Genomic DNA, 8,826 nt, shown 5'->3' on the forward strand with positions numbered 1-8,826 from the left:
GGTTATTCTTCTTTTGTGGGTTTTTATGTTTGTGATGTGGATTATTTACTCTGGTTGCGGGCGATTACCACTAATGTCAAGCTGATACATATGGACAGACATCCCACAGGGTTGTGCGCTTTCAGTTCCCATAGACCATCTGTTTTTGCAATGTCCTTTTGTACAGCCCTTGTGGTCATATGTATATAAATTATTGGCATTTTATTTTGGATGTCCCATATCAAACTGGGTATGGAGGAGATGCCTTTTAGTGGGATCTCATCCTTCGTTACCCAGGAGATGCTGGAACATATTCCGTTTGTTTACTAGTTTGGCACGTAAGGTTATATGTTCTGCTCGTTCAGATTCTTTGGCACGACATTGCGTAATTCATTTAATTTCCATGTTTAAAGTGCGTGTACGGAGACATATTCATCTCCATCATCAGCGATCTTTGTTACATAACTCATTAAATGTATTTTATTCTGTGTATTCTTATGTTGGTAGCTTGGTAACCCAAGGTGCCCAAGGTTATTTCTTGTGTACGTTGTTAAGATAAGTTGTTATTTCATTATATTTTTGTTACCAATAAAAGATCCATTGATTTCTTGTTTTGTTAAAGTTCACTATAATGTTTGTTGGATTACCTGCTGTTCCAATTACCTCTTTTATTTCTTTTTCCTTAATTTTATTAACTTTGTGGTAATTTTCAGCATGGTAATCTATAGAGTTATGGTTACATGCTAATTCATTAACTTGTGTTTTATTTGTTGTATTTCTGTGTATACCCCTCGTTGAGGTGGGATAAATAAAGAGAAAAAAAAAAAAACATCCGCCTAACACGCGGAAGGTCCCAGGTTCGATCCCTGGCAGGCACATTTTAAACGATTCGTTTTTTTCAAATCGGATGGTGAGAACGTGGAACGATATTTTCTGTTTTAACGTCAGGGTCAGAGCGTGAGGCGGTTGAGAGATATCAGAGAATTTATCGAGTTTCCCCCTACACTTGTAACCACTTTCAGAAATTCGTGTGACTGTTGTGTAATAAATCAAAACAGGAACGTTATTACTTTGAATATAATGCGTGCACTGCTGCGAAATTTGATGTGCTGAAACGGCCTTCGCGTAATCATGTCACGTTCGACGAAGTATCTGACCAGCAGGTTACAACTCTTCGATAAAATGGGTTTATGAGCTTTATTTTTCTTAAACGCGTGAATAGTTTGAAACGTCGATGCACGCGACCTTATTTGAAAATAAGGTAACGTACTTGACAGGTGTTGTACAGGTAATATTTAGAGATCACGACTCCGTCAGAGTGTGTTGAGAACAACTCTTCATGCTGTGACAACTAATCACACTAGATGTTTGATTCTTTAACCTATTCTTTTAAATTCCGGTCAGAACTATTGGATGGTTATGTGCGTTATCATCTCCAACTTACCAGTGACGGAAAAGAGGAAAGGCAATTCTACAACATCATTCACCAACAACTATTTGATGTACTTAATTTTTACCGAACAGTGAAATTTTCTATCATATCCTAACTCCTCCTACGTCTGAAGATGCTTACATGTTACTTCATTTGAATTGGGAATACACGCCCCTCAGATAGCGCCTCAAATGTCCTTACCAACATGTCTAGACACTCTAAAGAAGAGAAGTAGCGTCCGGCTGGAGACAGCATTGTTTTCTTGAAGACTCCATGTTCTGTTTATCCCTTTTTGTCTGATTTCTTTACTTTTATAACATTTCTTCACTTAGTAAAAATGTTTTGCGATGCTTAATGTCTTTTGTCATGATCGAATCTCCTGTTTTACGTACTTATTCAAGAATTGTATTTAGTTCACTTGAATATTGTACAGACTAGACAGGTAAAAGGAAATTACGATGCCAAGACCGGAGAATATTTATTATTCTCAAGTGTTTTCTTCTTCTAGGTGCAGCTGGTTCCTGTAAACGTTTTTCTTAAACAAGAATTCTTTGTTTTGGTAATGGCATTTTGCACGTGAAGAACGATGTGTAACCTGGAGAGAGGACGACAGTCTCGAAGAGTAGATCGATTTCGAAGAGATATGTTGCAACACAGATAAGATCTCTTTTGTACATTGGACTTTATTCCACCGCTGTGATCTCCTACAACCCACAACTGTCAACGTTCTATTACAACTAAAGCGCGTTTGAACAAGGTTATCATTTGAGGAATTTGATAGTCATCATGCACCTTTGTCGTATTGAACACCTTGAAGAAGTTGTGTGTGATAAGGAAACATCAGCCAGAGTGGAATCCCAGAATTGGTCACAAAATAACGAAGATTAAATATTATTTAAGACGATCCCTAATTTTGTTAATGGATTTAATAAACGTATTAAATCGCTCATTACGTTATTGTTTAGTAGTTCTAACAGAGAAATTAAAGCTATGAAAATGTTCTGTTCAGTTTTGGATAGAAAGAGAAAAGACTGAGGAAACAAAACTCTGCGTTTTGCACGTTTAAGGGCAATTGAACGAGGTGTATAAACGTTGAATACTGTGGGCTCGATAAAGGTCTAGGTAGACAAAGGAGAGTGCTATATTATTTATAGTTATTGTTTAAGCTGTCATTATATCTGCGTTTGTTTAGACTGCGAAATAGAAATTTTGGAACGTAATCGTTTCATTTTGAAAACTTAAACAGCAAAAAAATCGGAAAGGAGGTGCTTGTGGTGTAGTGGTTATCACATCCGCCTAACACGCGGAAGGTACCAGGTTCGATCCCTGGCAGGCACATTTTAAACGATTCGTTTTTTTTCAAATCAGATGGTGAGAACGTGGAACGATATTTTCTTTTTTAACATCAGGGTCAGAGCGTGAGGCGATTGAGAGATATCAGAGAATTTATCGAGTTTCCCTCTACACTTGTAACCACTTTCACAAATTCGTGTGACTGTTGTGTAATAAATCAAAACAGGAACGTTATTACTTTTGAATATAATGCGTGCACTGCTGCGAAATTTGATGTGCTGAAACGGCCGTCGCGTAATCATGTCACGTTCGACGAAGTATCTGAGCAACAGTTTACAACTCTTCGATAAAATGGGTTTATGAGCTTTATTTTTTTTAAACGCGTGAATAGTTTGAAACGTCGATGCACGCGACCTGATTTGAAGATAAGTTAACGTACTTGACAGGTGTTGTACAGGTAATATTTAGAGATCACGACTCCGTCAGAGTGTGTTGAGAACAACTCTTCATGCTGTGACAACTAATCACACTAGATATTTCATTCTTTAACCTATTCTTTTAAATTCCGGTCAGAACTATTTGATGGTTATGTGCGTTATCATCTCCAACTTACCAGTGACGGAAAAGAGGAAAGGCAATTCTACAACATCATTCACCACCAACTATTTGATGTACTTAATTTTTACCGAACAGTGAAATTTTCGATCATATCCTAACTCCTCCTACGTCTGAAACTGCTTACATGTTACTTCATTTGAATTGGGAATACACGCCCCTCAGATAGCGCCTCAAATGTCCTTACCAACATGTCTAGACTCTCTAAAGAAGAGAAGTAGCGTCCGGCTGGAGACAGCATTGTTTTCTTGAAGACTCCATGTTCTGTTTATCCCTTTTTGTCTGATTTCTTTATTTTTATAACATTTCTTCACTTAGTAAAGATGTTTTGCGATGCTTAATGTCTTTTCGTCATGATCGAATCTCCTGTTTTACGTACTTATTCAAGAATTGTATTTAGTTCACTTGAATATTGTACAGACTAGACAGGTAAAAGGAAATTACGATGCCAAGACCGGAGAATATTTATTATTCTCAAGTGTTTTCTTCTTCTAGGTGCAGCTGGTTCCTGTAAACGTTTTTCTTAAACAATAATTCTTTGTTTTCGTAATGGCATTTTGAACGTGAAGAACGATGTGTAACCTGGAGAGAGTACGATAGTCTCGAAGAGTAGATGGATTTCGAAGAGAGATGTTGCAACACAGATAAGATCTCTTTTGTACATTGGACTTTATTCCACCGCTGTGATCTCCTACAACCCACAACTGTCAACGTACTATTACAACTAAAGCGCGTTTGAACAAGGTTATCATTTCAGGAATTTGATAGTCATCATGCACCTTTGTCGTATTGAACACCTTGAAGAAGTTGTGTGTGATAAGGAAACATCAGCCAGAGTGGAATCCCAGAATTGGTCACAAAATAACGAAGATTAAATATTATTTAAGACGATCCCTAATTTTCCGCCTAACACGCGGAAAGTACCAGGTTCGATCCCTGACAGGCACATTTTAAACGATTCGTTTTTTTTTTCAAATCAGATGGTGAGAACGTGGAACGATATTTTCTTTTTTAACATCAGGGTCAGAGCGTGAGGCGATTGAGAGATATCAGAGAATTTATCGAGTTTCCCCCTACACTTGTAACCACTTTCAGAAATTCGTGTGACTGTTGTGTAATAAATCAAAACAGGAACGTTATTACTTTTGAATATAATACGTGCACTGCTGCGAAATTTGATGTGCTGAAACGGCCTTCGCGTAATCATGTCACGTTCGACGACGTATCTGACCAGCAGGTTACAACTCTTCGATAAAATGGGTTTATGAGCTTTATTTTTCTTAAACGCGTGAATAGTTTGAAACGTCGATGCACGCGACCTTATTTGAAAATAAGGTAACGTACTTGACAGGTGTTGTACAGGTAATATTTAGAGATCACGACTCCGTCAGAGTGTGTTGAGAACAACTCTTCATGCTGTGACAACTAATCACACTAGATGTTTCATTCTTTAACCTATTCTTTTAAATTCCGGTCAGAACTATTGGATGGTTATGTGCGTTATCATCTCCAACTTACCAGTGACGGAAAAGAGGAAAGGCAATTCTACAACATCATTCACCACCAACTATTTGACGTACTTAATTTTTACCGAACAGTGAAATTTTCTATCATATCCTAACTCCTTCTACGTCTGAATATGCTTACATGTTACTTCATTTGAATTGGGAATACACGCCCCTCAGATAGCGCCTCAAATGTTTTTACCAACATGTCTAGACACTCTAAAGAAGAGAAGTAGCGTCCGGCTGGAGACAGCATTGTTTTCTTGAAGACTCCATGTTCTGTTTATCCCTTTTTGTCTGATTTCTTTACTTTTATAACATTTCTTCACTTAGTAAAGATGTTTTGCGATGCTTAATGTCTTTTCGTCATGATCGAATCTCCTGTTTTACGTACTTATTCAAGAATTGTATTTAGTTCACTTGAATATTGTACAGACTAGACAGGTAAAAGGAAATTACGATGCCAAGACCGGAGAATATTTATTATTCTCAAGTGTTTTCTTCTTCTAGGTGCAGCTGGTTCCTGTAAACGTTTTTCTTAAACAAGAATTCTTTGTTTTGGTAATGGCATTTTGCACGTGAAGAACGATGTGTAACCTGGAGAGAGGACGACAGTCTCGAAGAGTAGATCGATTTCGAAGAGATATGTTGCAACACAGATAAGATCTCTTTTGTACATTGGACTTTATTCCACCGCTGTGATCTCCTACAACCCACAACTGTCAACGTTCTATTACAACTAAAGCGCGTTTGAACAAGGTTATCATTTGAGGAATTTGATAGTCATCATGCACCTTTGTCGTATTGAACACCTTGAAGAAGTTGTGTGTGATAAGGAAACATCAGCCAGAGTGGAATCCCAGAATTGGTCACAAAATAACGAAGATTAAATATTATTTAAGACGATCCCTAATTTTGTTAATGGATTTAATAAACGTATTAAATCGCTCATTACGTTATTGTTTAGTAGTTCTGATAGAGAAATTAAAGCTATGAAAATGTTCTGTTCAGTTTTGGATAGAAAGAGAAAAGACTGAGGAAACAAAACTCTGCGTTTTGCACGTTTAAGGGCAATTGAACGAGGTGTGTAAACGTTGAATACTGTGGGCTCGATAAAGTGTTTTAAAGACACGTAAGCACATTGGAAAAATACTTTTTGCCTAGGTAGACAAAGGAGAGTGCTATATTATTTATAGTTATTGTTTAAGCTGTCATTATATCTGCGTTTGTTTAGACTGCGAAGTAGAATTTTGGAACGTTATCGTTTCATTTTGAAAACTTGAACAGCAAAAAAATCGAAAGGGAGGTGCTTGTGGTGTAGTGGTTATCACATCCGTCTCACACGCGGAAGGTCCCAGGTTCGATCCCTGGCAGGCACATTTTGAAAGCGCCGGTTCTCGTCATCGAGTACAGACGTGTTTTTCGAGCTCCTGATTGCCTTAGTGTAACTTTAACAGCTAAGCCTAGTGAGCGTGTAGTTCTTTTTTTTGCTTGATTTTTATTTTTTCAAGTTGTTTGACGATGTCTTCATCAACCAAGAAGGTCATGGAAGTTATGCGTCGTACAGTTTTTGTGGAAACGACAACTTCAAGCCATGGAGACGTTATCCATTCTGTTATTTCTACGTTTGGTGCTGCTTCGGTCACTGCTGTAGTTCCTCGCCCGGGTGGATATGAGGTAACTTTTGTTCTTCCCGACGATGTGGACCTGGCTATAGATGCTGGTCTAACTGTAAATGGTGTGCACTGTTCGGCTAATGGTGTCACTAAACGTACTATTACTGTGTCCTTTCTGGACGTCCCAGAATATATCGACGATGATATTATACTAAATAAACTTAAAGATTATGATTGTGAAGTGAAAAGCCCTATTGTGTGGAAGAGGGACCAGGGCATATACTTAGGTATACGCCATGTTCGTGTGTCTTTTAGTGAGAAGTGTATCTCTTTGCCGTACGTAGTGAAAGTTTTTGATCCTTTGGGCAAGGCGGTAATGTTAAAAGTGAAGCATGATCGCCAGTCAAAAGTGTGTAATTTATGTTTGGGGCGGATCATCTATATCGCGATTGCCCCCAGTTTATATGCCGACATTGTCATATGCAGGGACACGTCCGTCAACGTTGTCCCAAGCTTGTTGTTCCTCGAACTTCCTCTAGTGACGACGCTGAAGTGGCCACGCCTACTACTTCTCGTGACGCCGCTGAAGTAGACACGGCTGCTCCCTCTCGTGCAGTGCCTCATGATGTTGACACCATTTCTGTTTGTCCACGCGTTGATTCGGAGGTTCCCCTTTCAAAGAAGGCTGCAGCTACCCATCGAGTGGTGGACGATGTTTCTGCCCGACGATCGACGGTTTCTGGTGGGGCCAGGGAACGGGCAAGTAGTCACCCCTGCTGCAAGTCGCAATTTTGATCGTCACTTCCCGCCACTTCCGGTTAGTGGTGTGAGTACCGCCGGCGATGTGGAGGTGCCTCTTCCTCGTCGTTGAGGTATGCTAGTGTGGTGGCAATGTCTCCTGGTGACACTTCTAAGAAGGGCAGTGGACGAAAACGGGTGTCGGACGCCAATACTACGGATATCTCGGGCGAAGGCGAAGGCGGTGTCGCAGCCTTAAATGTGTTTTTTGTGACAGTTTGTTTGTTTCAGTTCGTGTAAAACTGTCATTTATTGTTATTTTAACTTTGTGCATGTTTGCTTAGATCTTTACATTTATTCTTGTTATTTTGTGTTTGTGACAGTTTCCTTTCAATTCTTGTACCTTTACTTTCTCTTTAGCATGGTACATTTACTAAGGGTGGGAGTTTTGAATTGTAATGGGTTGCGTAATGTTAGTAAGCTGGCTTATTACCTGGATTACTTTGTTACTAATTTTGATATTGTTTGTTTACAGGAAACGTTTTTCACTGATAATTTTTATGATGTCGTTCTGAAATTTTGGCCAGGTGTAGTTTTTTTTTTTTAATAATTCTACTTCTGGCCGACAAGGGTTGCCATCTTGGTACAGCAGTTTTGTGTGATAATGTTACATCTGTTTCTTCTGATGGGGTGGGTAGGGTTCTGACAGTCAAATTCAGTTTCGAGTCTTTGTCTTATCTGTTATCATCTGTGTACGCTCCTCGCGATATCTCCGAGCGACGGGAATTTTTCCAAAACTTGGAGTATTGTTTGGATGGTTGCACGGGATTGCTTGTTGTGGGAGATTTTAATTGTGTGGTGGATGTGGCACGCGATCGATTTCCGGTCCATTTCTACCGTGACGCCAGCCGTTCGGCTTTTGTCCAGTTTCTTAATAGGTTTGATTTGCTTGATGCGCATTCACTCATATCGCCGACTACATCTGGTTTCACATGGAAGCGTTTTGTTAATGGTGAGATGATGTCGTCTCGTATTGATAGGGTTTTGCTTTCTTCTACCTTGCAGGGGACTGTCCAACGTTTCCGTACGTTGTGGTTTCCTGCTACAGATCACGCTTTATTGGGCTTCGACCTTACTCTGCGACCAATTGTCAGAGGACCTAATTTCTGGCACTTCAATAACCAGTTATTGAGGGATGCCGAATATGTGAAAGCCATTAAGCTGTTGATCGCCAGAAGTCGTAGTTGGTCAGTCTATGCGACTGATAAAATTAAGTGGTATGAACAATTGAAATGCGCGTTCCGTTTACTTACCGAGCGTTATTCGATTCTTCGTGCGCGGGCATCCCGTTCTCGCAAATGTCAGCTTGAGTCGTCCATCAATCGTGAGCTTCGAAAACTGTCCCGTTTCCCTGGTAGGTCTAAGGTCAAATTGTATGAACTTGAAGATGCATTGGAGACTTTGGATCACGATACCATAGAGGGGGCGAGGATTCGATCTCATATTCGTTGGTTTGAGGAGGGTGAGAGATCTACGTCTTACTTTCTTCGTATGGAAAAGGTCCGTCAAAGCAGAATTGAGTTTCGATCCATGCTCACTGATAGGGGTGTGGAGGTGTCCGGTGTGGAAGATATCGCTGCTGTTTTAC

General features: G+C 39.6%; 1 non-coding gene across 1 annotated transcript; it reads left to right on the forward strand.

Annotated features, from left to right (window-relative positions):
• Positions 1–6,130: 6,130 nt before the first annotated feature.
• On the forward strand, positions 6,131–6,203 carry TRNAV-CAC (transfer RNA valine (anticodon CAC)). The gene has a single exon. It is a non-coding gene; the product is annotated as a tRNA-Val (tRNA).
• The last annotated feature ends 2,623 nt before the right edge of the window (positions 6,204–8,826 follow it).

This window comes from Tachypleus tridentatus, chromosome 5, assembly GCF_004210375.1.
Source record: "Tachypleus tridentatus isolate NWPU-2018 chromosome 5, ASM421037v1, whole genome shotgun sequence".
In the NCBI taxonomy this organism is placed as follows: domain Eukaryota; kingdom Metazoa; phylum Arthropoda; class Merostomata; order Xiphosura; family Limulidae; genus Tachypleus; species Tachypleus tridentatus.